Source organism: Falco punctatus (assembly GCF_963210335.1).
Source record: "Falco punctatus genome assembly, chromosome: 7".
Taxonomy (NCBI): Eukaryota; Metazoa; Chordata; class Aves; order Falconiformes; family Falconidae; genus Falco; species Falco punctatus.
Window position 1 is genome coordinate 64,816,177 of NC_137587.1, and position 21,200 is coordinate 64,837,376.

At 38.4% G+C, this 21,200-nt stretch overlaps 1 long non-coding RNA gene across 4 annotated transcripts in view; it reads left to right on the forward strand.

The window, feature by feature from the left end:
* The window catches only part of LOC308067804, a 101,992-nt gene continuing 80,792 nt past the window's right edge, over positions 1–21,200 (forward strand). For 3 of the 4 annotated variants that reach the window (XR_013929739.1, XR_013929740.1, XR_013929741.1), the window contains exon 1: positions 1–21,200. This exon is cut by the window's right edge. This is a non-coding gene — a long non-coding RNA (uncharacterized lncRNA). The other variant, XR_013929742.1, reaches the window with a different exon arrangement.

The following is a 21,200-nucleotide window of genomic DNA, read 5'->3' on the forward strand; positions in this document are numbered from 1 at the left end:
GAAGCATAGCACCTACTGAGTTGGAGATTTGCAAGCATTTAGCCATTTTAAAAAGATTATATGTCTGCCTATATATACACATACATTTATATATATATATATATATATCTGGTGGGGCAGGTAGATTTATATAAACATAGGTATGCCAATCTTGAACTGCGTGTGAAGTGTTTACAGCACACATTAGACACATAGCTTTAAAATAAAATGTATCTTTTGGAATCAGGACAAAAGTAAGTACCTTTGCTTTATCCAAGTCCCTACCTTTACCTGCAGTGCAGTGCAAGAGAGTGAAAGAAAACTGTATGGATTTCATGCAGAAAAGAGAAAGTGCTGTTAAAGTTCTGACAAAAGGAAGGAAGCAGTGTCTATCACTGTTTTAACTGCCTTCTAGATGTCTATATGTAGCGCAGCATCAGAACTGTGGGTGATCATACATGCTACCTATGGTGCAATAGTGAGGTATTCCAGGGTAAATGAAGTATAGTTTTAGTAGTCCCTGACAGTGTAGGTAGAGAAATAGGGGTCTATTATAATGATTTCCCACGGAGACGTGTGCCAATCAAGGAGAGAAAAGAACCTCTGAAGGTCATCACCAAGGAAAATTACATACTATACTTTTTCTGGCATCCAAGTTCGATCACAATGCTCAAGAAAACAGTAGGAAGATATATGTACTGTGCACAGGCACATACACATATATGCATTGGTTTGCTGAGTACTACATAATAATACCTGTTTTTTTCAACACCTGGGGTTATAATGGATTCTCTTTGGACAGGCAGAGCAGAGGAAGATGAGATGTTTGGGTCATGTCTTGCAGAGAGAGGGTGAGAGCCTGGAGATGGTGATTCTGCAAGATTGAATAACACAGACATAACTACAGGGTGGGAGGGCTGCTGTAGCATGCTGAAACATTACTGACGGGCATACTTGCAGGTTAACCAGACAATGAAGAGAGTTAGGCAACACGTACCATCATGACATTAGCGGTGTTACACCATCTAATCGATACCTTTATTTACATTGTGTTAGCTTCTGCTTCAAAATTTTTAGCTAGTTTTTCATCTGTATTTTTATTTTCTAGTTCCATAAAATATTATTCAGAGACTACATTTTGTATTTTTTACATAATGCTTTTGTGTGGATACTGAGCTGGAAATTTTATTATTTCCAAATTATTTGGCATTTTAATCTGATTGTGTTTAATTGCCTTAATTGTTCTCTAAATTATTGTGCACCATACAGAGAGGTCTACATAAAAAAAATGAATAGGATCACCCTTAACTCCTAAAATATAAAAAAAAGCACTAGGCTGTAGCACTGACCATGTCATAAATTCTCTGTCTGTTTAGGCTGCCTATATCTTCTGTAATGATTCCAAATTTTAAACAGTTAGCAAAATACAATTATCTCCTTGTTAAAATAAACAGCCTTCAGTGGGAGGAAACATAAAAGGGCTACTGAATTCATACATATTTTAAAAACATAAACCATGTGTATTAATAAAGCCACTTTAAAGAGAATACATCAAGATATTATATACATTATTTTCTCACTCTCTGCATCCTCTCTCCGCTATCATGATATTGGTCATAGGTAGTAACTAATCTGGGAGGAAAAGTTGAAGAGAACAGAGGGGAAGAGAAAGGTACAGTTTTCCTTCTTGGCTTGAAAAAGCTTTGTACAGTGTTAATGAAAGACTGCTTCTTCTGGGGAAGAAATGCTAATGTGAAATTTTCTCTTTCTCTCAGCACAGTCATATGTTAGAGATATTTGTAGCAGTGGAGATGCAGACTGCAATAGGTGGATGGATATTTACCCAAGAAAATTTGAGCCATGCCCTTTCATTTTCAGAGAGCCACTACCTAATCTCAGTGTAGCATCAAGACAAAGGACACCTCATTCCGTTTGTGCCTGCCCTGCAAAAAAAAAAAAAAAAAAAAAAAAAAAGCTGGGGGGGGTGTGGGGGGAGAGAAGAGAAAACCCACAACCCTTTGTGAATGCTATTAGAATAATGGTCTGGGGGAAAAAAAGATAAAATACAAATTTCACTCCGATCTGGGTTGGATTACTTCCCCGTGCCCCTGCCTTTATTGGGCGATTTGGAGTTTCATTAGAATTCAGAATTCCTGCAGAAAGAAAAAACACAGTGGCATGGACTTCTCTTTCAAGGGGATTGCAGGCTGACCCATCAAAATGAAAAGGCTCAATGTTTTGCTGACAGGTCCCTGAGCAGGCCTGAGTGACAGCTTCATTTCAGCACTTCTCAGATGAGATTTGAATTGGGGGGTGGAGGAGGTAGTAGGAGAGAGACTTTGTTCCCTAAAAAGTGTCAGTGTCAAACTCTGCAGTTCAAGTTCTAGTGTCTGAGGTACAAAACCAAGTCAGAAATCATCTTAGACTTGCCTGCTTCCCAATTTATTATTAATGTCTCTCTAATATTAGCACGCATGAAGCTTCATTTAAATCTTAGAGTTCATGTCGAGTGTACATTGTTCCTTTTATTGGAAATAAAAAAAAGTAGAAGGAGATGGATTAAAGTACGGTGAACTGCTGCGTAACGTCTGCATGAAAGATTTCTTAGTGGCATTTTTTCTCTTGTGATAATCAAAACATCAGTGAGGGCCTGATCCTGCATCTTCTGTAGTCTGTGGGAATAGGAGCAAATTTCTTCTTATAAATGGAACTAGGTCTTTCTGCCTAAAAATAAATGTGGATAAGGAAACACTTGAAGGTGTTCTCAGTTTGGTCTGAAGTTCAAAAAGCAGCTTTGTGTATACTTTATGCTATCCCAAATGAACAACTTTTTATTGTTTGTCTCAATAGAAAAAATGGCGAAAATTTGTAAACCTGTCCCTACCATACAGGCAAGCAGAACCAGAGAAGCATCTTAACCTGTGAAGGGAAGTAAAACACATTCACTTCCTACTTGTTCTGTTACTAAAGGTTGATTGGATATGTGCAGGTAAGTTAGTAATTTTTTTTCCTAAAAGTGTATTTCATTTTCCAGGTATCAGTTACTGGTATTCACAGCTTCTATCAATTATCTTTCTTTTCCTCCTTTCTTGTGGACATTAATATGTTCTTTAGTGTGAATACAAAATCCAACTGGTTCAGCTTGCTTTTAGGAGCCGTCACAAATAGAGAGACAGGAAAGAAGTTAACCTAATTTTTAAGATGAATATTAGAAAAATAGGCCTGAAAATACAGATCTTCAAAGTAACATTTGTCCTTATAACTTATAATGTCACCCTGTCAGTAACTGTCACAAAACAAGATATAATTCCATAGCAAAAATCTGTTCTTGGCATTCAGATCCTTTTCCTATCCTATATATGGAGAATTTTCAAAAAGAAAAAATTAAAGTAGAAGTTTGAACAAAACCCCAGCACGTTCCCATAAGGTAGGTGAAGAAATGCAGACAACTCCGTGCACTTTTGGCACAGTTAAATATGACTTTAAGTTGTATTTTATGTATTGCATTCACTTAGGAATAAATTCTACTCTAATTTATATTGATGGAAAGCTCTAATCAGCAAAGCTATAGGTGTTACCATGTAGATAGAAAAGGAATTTTGAGCTCTCTGAGAGAAGTATATTAAGCTTTAATTCTTATGTGAATGTGATGAACAGCGCTGTGTTACTGTGGTTGTACTATAAGTGTTTCTATTGAATGAAACAGCCAATAGTGACATAAAATCCATGTAAATGGTCAAAGTGCATGTTAGGACCATCCTGAGGAAGCTTCATCTTGTAAACTTTCACTAATTGTTCATGGTTTGCCTTTCTTTGAAGAAGTGCATGCATTTGGAAAGTGGAGAGTGAAGACACTAAAACTGAAAAGCCTCCTAAAGCTTCTTTTACATCTTGTCCCTCCTTCTACATTTTAAGAAATCTTACTATTTTTAGGTTCTATGGATTATTAAGCACAGGGTAAAAAAAACTTATTTTGCTCAAAGCCGCCTTGTATAAAAGGTACGCGTCTTTTATGGAGCAGGAAATACTTCCCTTTGATCCTAGGGAAGCCCTATGTTATATTATTTATACTTTTGCAATGTACTTTTACAGTCAAGCTTTTGTATCTTGTGAAGATCCAGGGCCAATTTCAGGTCTGAAGCCAAAAGGCCTAGTAGCCTCTACATTTACTTATCCCAGGTAAGAATTTGGCTCCTAATAAGACATTTAAAAGGATCAATGTAGCAACAGCATGGTTTTGAGATTAAATATGCAATAAAAAATTGTTCCAACATAGAGGCCAAGATTTCTTCTATTGAAATCGTTAGGTGAATTCAACTGACTTTGTAATAGCAGTAGCAGATGGGGATGAGAAAGGTCTCATTAAAAAAATTACCTACAATATAAAATTATGTATTCCAGTTTTTGAGTATCTGAGTATCCAACATACTTCTCAAGCACTGAGAGTAGGAGCAGGATACTAAGAACAGTAAGGTGAATACTTAGGGAAACACACAGTTAGTAGAGGAATATACTGTACTGAAATTTAAGACAAATAGATTGAGTCCAGGTAGGGTGGAGTATGTATGCTTAATGGATAAATGTGGTATTTGGATCTTGTAAAGTCAAAATGGACAAAATATTAGTAAATTGCACTAGGAAAAAATCCTTTCTGATTTAATTGTTTGACTTTCATGTTCTTTGCACAACTTCAATAAAAGTACCAGAATCGTGCACGAGCAGCCACAGAAATTAAGCCTGAGCCTATGGGTCAGTTTGACCCCAAGTTTCAACCCAAGCAGTGGGTTGAACCTGCTGCCAGCCCAAGATGCTGTCAAAAATTGCTGCTTGTTCAAACTTTGTACTGAGCAACTTGTGTTCTGTTGACTTTTCCTTGCTCCCTGTACTGACAAAAGCTGGGAAGTGCTGCTGGAAGTTGTGTGCTGCGTTTTTTGAGTACCTGCCTGAGCTAATGAGACAGAGAGGGCATGAGAGGACTTGACAGTGCATGTCCCGTGCCTAAACATCTCCCCCTTCTTTTTTTCACTCTCCCCTCCAAACTCGCCCTCCCCCCCAGCTTCCACAAGCTCATCAAAACTGGTTTGGGTAAATCTTACGTGCTACAATAGAGTTTGGGGCATCAAGGTGGGCAAAGTTGAAGGAGATAACCTGCAAGCTGTGCTCCCGGCTCATCCTCTTCATTAATATCAGGTCACAGAGGTAGCTGCAGTGAGACAACAGATCGGTCCCGTGTTTGAGCCAGGCTAGATCTGTTCTGCTTTACTTCTTTATGTAGTCTCCCCAGTTTCAACAGGAATGCCCTTCTGAGGAAGGTAAGTCAGACAGGCTTAAAAATGTGTGCTGTAATGCCATTGTAATGTATTAGCTGGTTTATTTTTAGATCAAGCTAGCTGTACAGCGGCAAGAGAATGTGCTGCTTTTTTGTGTTGTTATTGCTTCCTCATTTTCCTGGTATCAAATCCTATATTTTTCCCCAAATCCAATTTGTTTTTTGAATTCTAAATTTTACATGCTGTGCTTTTACCAGTGAGATTGTAGATAGGAAATCTGTCAGAGGAAAGGTGGGTCTTTTGTGGGATTTTTGAGGGTTGGAGATACTTAATCAGCTCAGGTATTACAAATATTGCATGAAGAGCTTCCAGAAGAGAGTAGAAAGGAGGAAAGGCAGTTGTAGAGCAGTTGCTCAACTGGTTTCCTTAGAGAAAGATACTTTTATAATTATGAAAGTTAAAACCAGCAGCATGTTGTTAACTTGCATAAAAATATTTACCTGGACGCTGATTCTTCATATGAATAAGCTGTGCAGGCATTTAGGCCCCAACATCAGCTCAACATACAAGCAGGCACGCATTATTTTAAGCATGGGCTTAAGCACTTTGTTGAACACAGATACTTTCCTCCAACAGAGCTATTAAAAGTATTGAACTCGTAAGCTCTCGTGCAACTGCCTTTGTCTGACATCCTGACCCATCTCATGCCTTCCCTGCAGCACTTTCAGCAAGCTGGCTAGGAACCATCATCTCATGTTGGCATCTTTGGGTGTGATGTAATCCAAGAACAAAAATCTAGATCCAATTTTACTATGTCATCGATTTTGCTGGCACTTCATTGTTCATAGAGCACCAAAATGTAACTCTTGCTTTCAAACTCTTTTGCTGAGTTCAATGTGTTAATGAATGTGAAGGGTTTGCATGGAGGAGGCAAAACTTTTTTTCTTTTTTCTCCCCCCCATTTTTTTTCTCCAGGTTCACACCAGATAGGCATTTTTTACAGCCTGAAAGGGGATGTTTTCTTTTGTTAATAGCTTACAATCAGATGAAAGGACTCATCACTCTATTTTAGTGCTCCACCACATGGCGTGTATCTTTTATAAATTACAGGCTGGCGTTGTGTGCACTGGGGGAGAGAAAGGTTGGTTTTCTTGCTGTGAGCCATCCTGCCTAATTGTCGTATGCAAATAAAAGCAATTATAAGGCTTTTAGGGTGAAGGGATGACAGCTGAGTTTGGCAGTTGAGGAGGCCTCACCCACCTTGTTGTCATAGCAACAGGGAGGAAAAGGACAAAATGGTGTGTATACAGTGGAAACATTTATTTTGGTTAAAGAATTAAAAATACATATACTGCTGTTATCATGAAACATCAATATGTGTAATGAATGGGTTTGTTTAAAACATTACAGAAATTAAACTGTATTTATTCCTTGGCCCTTTAAATGATCCTTGTCATCTAACTACCATTTACAAACCATCACTTGTGTTTTTATCTGCTACTTTTAAAGTTATGAGCAGATCATAACAATCCATTCAATAATTAGGAGATTACAAGTTTCTGTGGTTTAGCACATCTATTTTTCAATGTTACTAGACCCAGAGCTGCATGAAGGAGAGGGACATTGTGGTGTGTCCGTGAAGGGGAAACAGTGAAAAATAATAACCTATTAGCAGTCCATAAAGTTCAATATAAAATATGTTTGTGCTAAAGTGTTAAACAAGTAGAACAAATAGCGTGCTAGTAGCATACAAAATTAAAATGAGTCACAAATGGATATTTTCTATGGCAATTTATTTCACAATTACTCTTGTGGAAGCTTTCATGAATTAAATATGAGTTCTATCTTGAAATTAGGTGTTATAAGGCTAAATTACAAGAGGCAGCCAGTAATTGAGGTGGCTGAAACACGGGGTCTAGTGAACTAATCTCTTGCTGTATCACGTGGCTGTCCTCTCGCCAATGGGAAACCTCCCCATCACAAAAACAGAGGCAGCTGAGAAAAATTGATTTCTCATCTGAGCCATATTTGATAGCTTTTGAAATCGAAAATTGAAATTAACTAACCTAAGCCCTGTTGTAACAAAAGAGCAAATTAAATATGCAACATGGCTTCCTATTGGCAGCAAGAGGGCCTGCCAAGGTAAATTTGTAAATAGAGTTTAAGATGCAATCCTCCCCCCCGCCCCCCTTTTTCCTTTTTCTCGGTGTAAAAGTATAAGTCTGCAATGGCTTTATAAATTATTTATTAAAAAAAAAAATATTCATCAGCTGCAAATGGCCGCTGCGGTTAAGGTCTTCGATGGAGAAAATCATTGCATTAGAAGAGCTCATTGAATGAAACAGAATTAAAATCATCCACAGTCATCCTTGAGCTTGGAATAAACTGCACATGAAGAGGCTGTATTTTCTAAAGAAAAGTTTTATGAATGGAAGTTTGCAAAAAAACCATCAACCCCCCCCCACCCCCCAAATCAGACTGGTCATTTAGACTTTACAGATAGCTAGGGCTCAAATACACATTTTTATTCTTTCTTTTCATTAACCCCAAACAATAATGGCATAATGGCTTTTTGAGCTTGGTGGAGTATCCACATGCTTGCCTTTTGTCTTGCTTTTACACATCCTAACACGTTACAAAGGATTCTGACAGCGAATGCTAATGATTCAAAAGGTGCTTCTGCAGAGCTGTGGATTTACAGTGGGATTCCCTGAAATGAAGGCAGCCAACAAAATCAGTGATGCCATGCTCTAAATACTGTTTTCTGTCCTTTTAAAAAGGAGGAGGGGGCGGGGGTGGGTGTGGGGGAGATAGAAACAAACACAGCCAAGACATCAGCCTACAGCATCTCTCTTTTACAGGGTTTCTGCTTTTCTCTGCCCAGATTTGCATGGGAAAACAAATGATTTCATTCCAATACTTGAGTAGAAACATGTATAAAGATATAGAGCCAGATCCCTGTCTGCATAAATCAGGATAGCTTCTTTAACTTCAGAGGACTTATGCTACTCTACATCATCTAAAGATCTATCTCATGAAATTGTTCCACTTTCCTGCAGAGGCTGTTCAGATCTGAACTGTATAAAATCTAGTGACAACTGTAATGGAGGATATTACACTTAGCCTGTCTGTCATCCCAGGGATCTTGTAAAATCATTTTCTGTTCTAATTTATTACTTTTAGTGTCAATCAGCTGCCGACAAGCTGAGTAACATCATTAGGCATTGAGTTCATCTACTCAGCACTTTTTAAATGCAGTTTAAGTAGTTGTCTCATTATGTGTAGTAGGACAGAAAGTCAAGGTTCAAGGAGTTTTCCTTTTTGGCGGAGATATTGTTGAAGTCTGTACTATTATCTTTGAAGGGAAAAACCCACAAGAAAATAGGTCTTTTTTAAGGATTTGAAAGAACGAAAAGGCAGCAGTAAAATGCAGTAAAACTCACTGTAGAAACTTTGGTTCTGATTTCCCACTGCTTTACTTTGTATTTACCTCAGATGCGTGAGTTGAAAGGTGTGAGGATGGAGAGAGGCAGTGATGAATCGGGGATTTTGTATAATGTGGAGCTGATGGCTTCCAGCCATGAACTAATAAGTGGTTGGGGTTCATCTCCTAACTGAGAGCCTGCTATTGCTGCGCAGAGAATATAATGGATGGAAATAAACCGTGCACCAATCCTGTAATAGAAAACATTGATTTCACCAGCCCCTGAATAGAGTATGATTTTATTTAACACTATTACACATCAGAAGTAAGTCCACAGCACTGGATGTGGCAAGGTAAGAGTGAAACTAATCCAAATTTTCTTGGAATCATTTTCAGGCTTGTTTTTAAAATAAAAAATGTGTGTATCATAAATGTCAAGGCAGACAACAAAAGCCCTCCAACTTTATTCTCTGCTGGAAACCTGAGGGCTTGATTCTGGACTAGATCGTGAAGAGGGGTCTCGTGGGTATCCCTTAGAAGCTCCCTCACCCCTCAGTCACTTTCCAGCAGTGGTTCATGTCAGAAGATAGCACTCCCATGTCAGTTTTCATGTTTCTGCTCCATTTGAATACAGTTCTTCTGACTGCGTCCAGATAACAAACCATTTGTCTTAGGAAGCCCCAAAGCTGCTGAGAAGTACTGATTCAAGGACAGCTAAGAGCAGCGGCTCTTTCTGGAAAGCCCCAGTTAATGTGTGTAGCAAGAAGGCAAAGAGGAAATACGGTGCTGGGCTGCATGTTGACAAGGTGATTTTCTTTCTGTAGCAGGCAGGATGTGGCCATTTTCATGCCCGTTTCTCATATAATTCTCTGATGTGTGATTACAGAGGCAAAGTAATCATCTTACTGTAGTGGAATGGATTTTACCAAAATTTGGGAGAGGCTAATTGCAGCCTGGAACAACTGCTTAAACTGGTGGAAGGGGAGGTCAGGACAAGACAACTTTTCTAGTGTGAATGACTATTTAGGATACTGTTACCAGATTTCCTTACATTCCAGGGGAAGAAGAGCAACTACAGTTATGTGATAGAGAAATAGCACAGAGAAATAATACCACGCGTTTTCTGGACAATGCTGAGGATATGCTAGTTTGATGGAGTAGTGGAAAATATAAGTGGTTTATCATATTCATGCTGAATTGATGATTTCATCAGAGAAGCTGAGACTTAGTTACGTTAGCTCTGTCTTAGTGTGGCTGAAGGTTCTTTTAAGTGCATTTATTTTATAAATAAAAATAAATATGAAAGTTTCTTACCAGTCCTATCTAAAACTTCTGGAACACAATAATTCCTAATTAATAATGATATAAAATGTGTGTGTGGCATAATATTCCTGTTAAACATAAGTGAAGAAGGTAATATGAAAAAGCAAATATGTTGATAAGCGTTCCCAGTTCACATAAAATTATTATTGGTTTAAAGTCCAGGCCCTCGCCCCTCAACAAACTGCTTTATATGACATTCTGTACATTTTAGATATAGTTACCAAAGCTAGCAGCTTTCATGGTATCCATCCAACAGGATATTGTAATCAGCGTGCCAGTAATTCTAGGAAGCATCAAAAAAATGTTTCAGAGGATGTTTAGTCAGAAGAAAATCACAGCAGAGGCAAATCTGAACCGTTCGAGCAAAAGGAAAATTTCCTGCAGAACTGTAGAACAAATTCTACAAATAATTGCACCTACTGGACAAGTTAGATAAGGATGCCATACACATTTTAAAATAGTAATCTTGAAACTGCATATGTAGCTGTAGAGTGCATATGGGTGCATCTTGCTGTAAGTAGTATCTTTGTATTACATGTGAATTGCTCATTTTGACTTTACCTTTAAAGATAATACTTTATTTCTTATTAGATCAATCATTAGAATTAAGAGAATATTAATATATGTCAACAGTTATGTTATGAAATAATATCGCTTTCTGCATCCGGAAATGTAATTCTCTTAATAGCCACAAATCCTACAGGCACCCCAAAATTCAGATTCCTCTAGATTGTATTATAAACTCCTAAATTAGACTTCAAACCAGAATATATTTAAACACATTAATGTGAGTAATTTGACTTATACATGTTATAGCAAAGTAAGCAAATGAGAATGGGTGTGTGTATATGTCTCAATTTTTCAACTCAGTTGCTTCAAATTGAGTCATAGCTTTGCGCTTTATATAGCATCAAGGCCCTGATTAAGCACTTAAGCATGTGCTTAAGGTTAAGCATGTGATTAAGTGCTTTGCTGACCTAGGGCTTAAGTACCCTGTAAAGCATTGGAAAAATGAATAAATCAAATTTAGGTCAAATCCAGCCCTGTGCTACATACCTATGGTAAGAGCAAAGCAGAAGGTAGGAAGCTTTGCATTCAGAGGCTTGGAACAGCAGGGCACGATTACAGCCTGACATGCTGGGGAGGGGGAGCAAGCGACTGTGACAGCCCCTGCTCTGGGAGGGCATGGTCTGCCAGCCGGAGGCCTCGGCCAGGTCCTCAGCTGGCTGTCACACACGCTTCAGCCCACAGCAAGCAGGAGGCTGTGGTGAGAGCTGCTGCTTTTCAAAGTGCAGAGTTTATACGGGTGCCCAGTGGTGCGGCTGCGTGGCCTGCCCTAATGGGATGGCCCTTGTCCTGCAGGAATGCTCAGTGCTGTTCCTCCTTCCTTCCGTTTTCCCCCTCCACCTTTTACCCTGGTAGGGAAACACTATAGGAGTTTTCCCTTAGGGATCAGCACCACGGACATCTTGCGTAGCCTCATGGGGAATTTGGATGCCCAGTTTAGATGTTGGGGCTGGGATCTCCTCTGTGTGGATCTCTGCCCATGGGACAGTCCCACCTGCTGCAGGGATGCATCAAACTAAGCTGCTTTTGTGTCTGCTTACAGCAAAGGTTGTGCTTAGATGGCTGATGGTGAGAAATAGGAACATGGGGAAACAGGAACTATAGTGATGGACAATGGACAGACGTTTAAAAAAAGGAAGGTATTTTCTGTGGATGAGTGTTCCCAGAAGTATTGAATATTGTTCTGCTGCTGCCTTGGCTTCTGTGATCTGGAAGCCGGCACTGAAAACTTTCATGAGAAAAAGATTTTTTTGTGCCTTTGTTATTTCCTTGGTCAAAACTAGCGACTGAAGAGATGTGCTTAAAAAAATTGTTGAATGCCCACAAAACCTGCTTTGGTAGTTATATCATTCAATGTGCTGGAGAAGGGTAAAGCAAAGAGTGAACTATAAAGGACTGCAAAGATAAGGATAAGGTGAAGTTTCAAGGGACATAGATCAAATATGCATCCTTAGAGGAAAAAAACATATCTAAAAAAATGCATAGGGTTCCTACTAAGAGTGATATTATACCACTTAAAACATTTTCATTCTCTTTCCTTTCTTAACCCCCTCTAAATCCTAGCTTCTCTCTGGAAAGGAAAAAAAAAAACCCTAGTCTTTCAAACTCATGAACTTCCACATACTGGAAAAGAGGAACACATCATGTGCTGTCACTGCAGACTTATCCTCTACAGTACCACCTACAGTGGAAGTCTAGCTGCAGGCTAGAGTTATACAATATCACAGAGAGAGATTAAGCATTACATTTATTGTGCTTGCTGGAAGGCGATATTATTGCTGTTTCAGTGAGGAGATTTATAGCAATACTTAATGAATGCTACTAGTTTTGTTATCGGTAACCATACACATGTTGTGCATGTGGAAATATTACATTAAGTCTTTATGAAAACCTTAGAAAAGTTGAATATTAGTGTTTGTGGCAAATTTGGCAGCATAACGAAACTACACTACTATAATGGCATGGTATTGTTAGGTTGGGCATATGCTGTTGGATAGAATACAGGCAAAATTAGCCTCATCGGTTTTAGGCATTTTCCAAATGAGAATTTCTTTGTAATCTACCCTTAGGAATGTGCAGATTCTTACAGTTATCAGTCTCATTCTATTTATGAAAATATCATAGGTCAGAAACAGTTCAGAAACTAAATGCAAATTAAAAAAAAATACAAAGCTTTTAATGATATTTTCCATTTTAGCTCTACTTGAATCATAGCTTTATGTGAGTCATCAGCAAAATAGGAACTATTAAGATGGATCAGAAAGATGTGAAACTTCAGAGTTCCTGGAAAAAAATTTTCAGATTTTGTTGTTATCATGCTGGTCTACTGGCATCTACTCCCAGTGTTTATGTAGTAGAGCCCTGATAAGAAATTGAAAGGCTGCAGTCAGTGCAGAGAACTGATTTTCCCTTCCCCAGAATGTTTTCTTAAAAGCATTAGAGATTGAGCATCCTAGAAAAACTGCAAGAAAAAACTTATCTAAATTCTTTTAGATAGAACACTTATTCTGTGCTCTGACTTGGTGCATTAATATTATATTATCGTGCATAGATAGCTGGTAAATATATATTTGTACATTGAGCTGAAGTGAAATTTTCAGTAACGCTGATCACAGGCAAATTATTAGGCTTAGATGCAGCTCTTTATGTCGCAGTACAACATATCTGAGTTCATGACTGGTATCAAGAGTCATTCAGTTGAACGCTTGTAGATGCAGCTTTTTTTCCTTCAGGAAGAGAGATTTATTACAAGATCCTGCTATTGAAACCTCAGTCAAGATTAGGTGTAAAGACAACAGAATACAGAATAGGTAAATAGTGTCTGTGGTACTCACCATCAAAGGATGCGATAGAGTATTCTCAGATGGAACAGACAGGTCTCATATTGCTTATTAGTGGAGTTAAAGTATATGAGGTATTGAAAATATTCATGCCTCTGCAATGATGGAGAGAAGGCAGAAGCTTTTGGCTTGGATGTATTAGATAATTAAGAGCAACAAAAGATTAGGTTAGAAACAGATTTGCTGCAGATAGTATATTCTTGCTAGAAAAATGGGATATCTAGTATAGTGGTTTGATGGCCCTTTTTCTTTTCTTTTTTAAAAGGAAAGAGCACTTCTATCTTCTAACTGCATTGGAGGATGCATAATCAGACTCATGGCAAGTAATGAAATTACTTTTCTTCCTCTAATAATATTCTGTTCCAGAATTTATCAGAATTTTTACAACAATACTTGCAGTCTGAGATAACTATTACATAGATATATTCTAAAATTTGGATAAAAGAAACCTACCATGTCATGGAATTATTAAAGAGAATTTGAGTATGTAAATTAATTTGATTAGTGTTCAATAAAAGCATCTCATTTTATTGAACTTCCATCACCTTTTTGAAAATGGTAGTGAAGTGGTAATTAAAAAGGGCTAATTATATATTATTTTAAAGTGTACATTCATTCTTAGTTTTCAATTTAATTTTCTGATGTGTGTGTGTTACTTTTTCTGTCTGCAGTTTACTGCATAAACTCTCTGCTCTGGCTGACCTTTGTAGGGTAGAAGACTGGGGCTAGATGATGGAGGCATCTGAGAATAGGGATTATAAAAACTACTTCCATAAATTTGTGACTTGCCTCTCTCACTGCATTTTATTTCCTTTCTTGGCAACTGTTCATAGTTAGGTCCCAGAGCAATGTTTCCAACGTGTGGTTTGTGGACCTTTATTGGTCTGTGGGGCAATGCTATGCAGTTATTGCACAAATAGTGAAGGTCCCCGAGAACATTGTGCTCTCATGGGGTGAAAGCACCAGTGCCTCTCTCCCGGTAGAGGACCCAGAGCACCAAAGACATCTGGTAGAATAGGAAAAGTCCTTCTTTTGCCAGAATCTCCATAGAATACTTCAAGAAATGTTGATGACTGGAAGCTACCCACTGGACAAAACCATGGAAACACAGTAGAGACTCGGAAACACAATGATCTTCTGTTTGCTTTGAAATATAACAGTGTAAATAAACTAAAATCCCAAACTAAAATTCTGCAGGGTCTCCTGCACCTATAGGTGACTGCAAAGTCTCTTACACCATAAGGAGCATAGCAGACTGCTGAAGGAGTAGTTTTACTCTGCTCTACACTCAAGCTAGTATAAGCTAAGGTGCTTCATAGGGGTCTGTGCAAGGTCTGCACACAGTCTGAATGATGAAGGCCGTGATATTATACACCTGCTGTAACTGTCATCACTCATAGCTACTCCACCTTGAACTATGTTGCAGACCTGCCCTTAGAGTTCATGTGAGTGGCCACTATTGAGCTATTAATGTAAGCATTGCCAAATGTTTTCCTGATAAAAATCTCAGAAAATGCCATCACTCACTCATACCTGTTTGAGACGTAGGCTAGGGTAAGGATATGCCAAGCTGACAGGACGAAAAGTTAGATGTAGTTAAGAATATGTAGCCTAGCTCTTAACATGATTAGCTGTTTGGGTAGACAGGAAGTTTTGATGTATTTTAGAAATAAATTGATACTGGACAATGCACTTTTAAACATTTTACACCATCTATACACAGTGAATGCAGAGACATCTTTTAGTGTTTAATTACTGAAGATGAAAATTGTTTGTCTAAATAATAAAATATTTAATGTTGGAATTCATTTTTTTAATTAAAGTTTTCCCAAGGCAAGTAAGATTACTGCAGCATGGAAAGATTTGCTGATACTTGTGTAATGTGTTTTTTATAATGCTGATGGTGACTGACAAAGTCAGTTATATGCCACTCTTGAGTTGTCTGCTATTAATATTTTTGTATCAGTGATGAGAAGAGTAGCAGTAACTATTGCAGTCGATGAGCCACAATAAATAGCAGCAAATGCATTCTAACCTCTGACTCTGTGACAAACAGCATGGGTACTGTCTGCAGCTCTGGTTTTAATTTCAATGGCATCAAAGGGAAACTCAAAAGCTTCAGAAAATAACTCTGGCACCATGGCTCAGATAAAATAAAATGCTTACCCACAGACATAAATTATCATGGGAATAAAAAGACTACACCAAAATTACATAGTTTCATAATGCTCTTAAATCAAAAAATAGAGGACAGTGAGCACAGCTCACAAATTGCAACAGTCACACTACTTGATGAGTGGCTTTTTTTGGCACTAACTAACCTAACAGGTTTCTTCAAGAAGTGGTACTTGATGGCATATACTCAGATTGTGTGGGGAAATTCAGCGGGACTACACTCCCATTTCATGAAAATTAATTCCCAGCGCACATTAGAAAATGTATTTTCACAGTTCTGATGGCAGCATTGCACTGGATGAACACGTGTTCCTGTAAACATGATAGTTTGTTGGACTTTCATTGCCACTGGACTCATTGAATTTGAAGCTGCATGTAATTACTTTGAGGCATAGTAAATCCCGCTCACCTTACTAGTGTTGGCACTCTAAGAGCTACAGTATTTGCAATCAAAGCAAAGAGAACATTGCAACAAACTGCAAAGTCCTGGGAAAGCATTTTGCAGGAGCAGGCACTCATTCTAGACCAATTCCAGTTTGAGTGTTTACTAGGTGTTGTAGACTAGATGACCACATAAATCCTGAACTCACCTATAGAAACTTTTTTCTTTTTTTAAAATTCTTCCCTAATCCCTGCCTATGTGTTCTTGCTGCAGCAGCATACATAATCTTCTTCGCTGGAGTTACTAATACTCTCATCTGTAAGTTCCTTACCCCTTATTCTCACCTCAATTTATGGGAGCTTTTTGTGTAGTCTAGAGGTCTTGGCAGGATGGGCTGGCTATAAATAAGAAATCCAGTTCTCACAGAATCTCAGAATGGTTGGGGTTGGAAAGAACCTCTGGAGATCAATTCTGTTTGAGTGATGGAGAAATAGGCTACACCACTGGAATTGTGAATAGTCTTCCATTACCTTCCCATGATTCTCCCTGTGCCTAGCAAGGCAGAGTTGTTCTACAGATCTCTGGGGGAAAAGATCCTAGAGACTTACTATACCTCTAAGAAGCAGCAGATGCATGCCCAGAAGTTCTGCTGATATGCATGAGAAGTCAGTGCAAGGACAGAGCCAGTAATTTGTTTATGCCCATAGTGTTTTCACTTCTGGGACTGAATATATATTGACATTCAGACCAAGCACTGATCATCTAGATGGTCACCACAGTTCAGACCATACATTTCCATGCGTTGAAGGAAAGAGGGAGAAAAAACCCACTTCTGACTATATTACCCTGCATTAATACATAATGATAGGTGTTAATGAACCATGTTGACCTCTAATGAAATCACTTCGTCATTACTGTAAAAGGAATCAAGCCACTTCCAGTCTGCTACATATCCCATTTGTGGTACCTACTGTCACATTTCAGTCTGGCTTCCCCTGAGAGTTTAAAATTTCAGCACAGTTCTTTATTATGTTTAAATCCCACTGACACACAAGTAAGCTGTTAGCCTATTGTTATTATTTGTAAGCTTGTTAATTACCCACTTAAGTTTTCAGTACATAATTCTGTAAACTTCCCTATAAAATTCCTCAATTGAAACAAGTTGGAGCTCATTGATGCTGCAGTCTCAAGTTGAGCTACTTGAGTTTCTGAGGATCCACTGGCTTAAAAGAGATTTTTATTACTGCGGTCAGAGGCAACTCTGTATCTCATAGTGGGCAAACTCTTACTAGGGGATTTTAAATGCCTAATAGTTATAGACTACTTACAAATTGGTTTTCTGAGTCATAAAAATAGTACTGGTTGCCAGATACACTTGAAAGGAAGTGATCAGTGAACCTGATTTTTCAGTCTTAGAAGGCTCTTTGGCAGGTTTTCAGTGCAACTTGCACAGACTGAGTCTTTACACAGAGGAACAAAAACCTCACGTATTTAAGTTCATCTTGTGGACTTCCTTTAAGAAGTAAGGAGTTCTGGTACCATTATTTTTTATCTCAAGAGGAAAAAAAAGTCTTTTGCTTGATATTTTTTTGCCTTCAAAAATGTGTTCAAAAGAAGAATAGGGAAGGACAAAAGAGGAAAAAAATAAACCTGGTGTTCTTTTCTTCAGTGAAAGAAGAGAACCCTGTTTTGACCACTGTACCTGAAACAAACTTCCTGATCAAAACACTGGAAAAAACGAACATTTACTTTTTTTTTTTGAACTATAGAAAAACTAGTTTCCACTGGAAAGTTGTGAAATACACAACTGGAAAAATACTTGTCAGAAAAGTCTGTAGGGGGGGAAAAATTCAACAGCCCATATCACTTCATATTTTTGGCTAGATCCTGAGTTAGAGGTGGTTTTTAGAAAGCACAGGTCAAGTGTGGGAGTATATGAAAGCCCACGTTTGCACTCCTGTAATCTTGAAAAATTCTCTTGTGCCAAACTGGAAGATGGCTCTAACTTCTACCAACATCAAGTAGCACCTGGACCATTCTGTCTATGCCTGCTGCTCCCCACAGGCCATCTGTGATTTGCATACCACCCTTCACAATTATTGATACAGTGAGTAATTACTTCTGATGTTAGATATAGCTCCAACTTTCCATTAAAAAGAAAAGACCACAGATGAGTTATCCTGTCTGGAATTCTTAGTGCCAGAAGTAACATCGTGGGTTAGAGGGTGTCCAGGTTGCCACATGCTGCGTTCAGTGAAGAGACTTTACTTGTCCTCACTTCAGGCTCAGGACACCTTTTGTAAGAATGCTTTTGGTCTAAAAGGGTGGTGAAAAGAACCTGGGTGATAGACATCCTCTGGTGTTTGTAACTTTGTGCTGTGCTAGTCAGCAGAATATAACCTTCCAGCAAATGAGGAAAAATCGTACCTTTGTCTTTCATAAGTAGGAATTGCTGGCTTCTTATTAATTTTCTTTCATAAACCTGATGCCTGTGTAGAAATGGTTTATGTAAGTACATTTTATTTGAATACACCTTATTTTACTCTGCCTGTTTTCCCTTGATTATATATAATGCTGACTATGCCTCTTTCTAGATACTGGAGCAGGTCTTTAAGCCAATGCTGAGCTCTTGCTCTATTGCGTGAGGCACTACAGAGAACTCCAGGCGTTATCTCCATCTAAATTATATGACTCACACTGTCCAGAGATTTTAAACTGAACAATTAATTTGTTTTCACAACAAATGAGTGCCACAGGATGGAGAACTTTTACTCCCAGTTCATATTTTAGAAGGTGAAGCCCAGAGGCTGTATTTACACTGCTGTACAACAGCAACCTGTAGAAAAGAGAAAGAAAAGTCTGTCTGAAGTTTCCTCAGAGCTCTCTATGGGACAGTCTCTGGCTTTTTGTGGCTGCACCACCGTTTTCCCTCTAGTTTGCATGTCGTACTATGGTGTTATGGTCAACAAAACCCACAAGGCTGTCATCATGAAGTTTCCCGACACAGTCTACCACAAAGATGTAATTACACTGCTTGTATGAAATCCAGTTGACATGCCAGAAGGGGAAAGCCTTGCCTGAAAGTGATATTAAACACGAGGTGGCAAAGCTCATGTCCAGCTTCAGCCTTGAGGTCCATCATCTCAGATTACAGAAGGTTTTGCCAAAGAGACCAAGTGATGCACAGGTACAGACTGAAGTTTGGCAGAAGAAAGCATTTGAGCCTCGGTTTCCCAAGCTTCAGGCTAGCACAAAAATATTTATACCCAGTAACACTTTGTTGAATCCTATGGATTTACACCAATATGAGCAGGGTAACAAAGAAACAAGTAGTCTATTTGATGAAGTCTGAGGCTAATCTGGTTTTTAAATGGTTGCAGAATATAGTTGCAGTTCTAAAGAAAAACTGTAGAACTGCAGATAGTAAAGAAAGTATGTAGTCATTTGGTCAGGATATGTTTTTGTTCCTTCTTGAGTTTGCTTAGGTCTTAGCACAAGGCTAACCTTAAGAAATCATCATACTTCTGTCACGTCAAATATTTAAGGAGAGGCTGGAATTCCTGCTGCTGTTGATTATCACTTGAGAGGATGGTTTCGTGCATTTTGTAAACGACTGGGAAGAACAGGTTCTGCTTCATCAATCTGGGCTCTTCCAGGACAAAATTCATTCTGTTCCTTAGCACCCAGAACCATGGGGTGGGAGGGGGTCATATAGTTTGAGTTTTAATCCTTTAATTAGCAATACAATCCATGCTGAGGACTAACCTGGGCGTAGTGTGTGTAACAAATGCATGTACAACAGTGATTACAGATTTGCAAGCTGATGGTGAAATTTTGAACATGTGATTAGTGATCTATAAATGTAAAATAATTACACATAGCCTTTTTTACTCTGCTACACACCTCATTTCTTGCTGTTATGCTGACTCCAAAGGCAAAATTCATTATCTGATTGGTCAAAGTGCTGCTCTGGGCCCATGGCTTACTTGGCAGAATAGATGTGAATTAAAAGGAGGATGAGGAGCTGTTTCTGTGTGGGTTGGGTTTTTATTATTTTAAAATTTAAATAAGAGTCTGAATCACTGTAATATAAAGAAACCAAAATCAAACAACCATGGTTCATTCCTGTGCTTTGATTTTTATACCCATGCATGTTTTTTTTTTTTAAAATAAAATAGAAAACCAAACATGTGTGCTGCCTTTTAATAAAGATCATATTAAAAATTCAATAAATAGCAATATCTCTGATCTCTTAACAAAAGCGTCTGGTGTACAGGAAATTAAATGAAAAAAAAAACTTGTTAATCCTTTTTGATTTCTGTACATGGTAGCTGGAAGCAGAATTCTTTAACTCACAGGATTCTCTTTTTGTCCTCCCTCTTTTACATTTCTTTTCCTTTTTCTTCTTCTTCTTTTTTTTTTTTTTTAATCTTCTCCAGCGTTGTCTGGGTAACCTCAGTGTAAATGCAGTCTGTTTCTCTGATACATTTTAAAATAAATAATAAAAGAATAATAATAATAATAGTAAAAAAAAAAAAAAGCTGTCGTGTCATTGTCTCATCCCTGTGGCCTTGCTGTGAGGGATCCGTCTCGAACCAGGTGATAACCTGATAGACTTTATCTTGTCTTTTCTGGGCCTCCCTGAAGCCTGCCAACACTTTGGCTGGCTGTTAGGCATTTTAAATATCCCCCATGAGCCCTAACCTTACCCCTTTTCTCTTCTTGTCATCTGGAATGTCTCAGAGCTGTCAGAGGCTTGTTGCTTATTGATGTTTCCGTGTGTTTTATGTCTTTTCTGAGATATGACAGCCCCTGACACAGTGCTGATTTCAATCAGCCGGCTTCTGGAGAGGCCTAAGATTTTGTCCTCGCACGGTCCCAGCCGCCAGCGTACTTCAGAGGCCTCCATCTAATGAAAATGTTTCAGTAGGCTGAATAAAGGCCCGCTGCTCAACAAACAACAGTTGATGAATTCACAAGACAAGAAAAAAAAAAAAAAAAAAAAAAGAGGAGGAGGAAACCCTCCCCCCCAACCCTCTGCCTTTGTTATAAGAAAAGCAAGAAGAGAGAGTGACCTCCTGAGCCAAAGGTTTTGACACTGAATCAAATCCCTTTAGGCTTGAACTGGCAGGCTGGGCCTGGCTTTAGATTACTTTATCACATCTTAGAGCGATGCTTGTATGTACCTCAGGATACCCTATGTGTAAAGAGTGGATATTTTACCCCCGTTGCTTATTAAG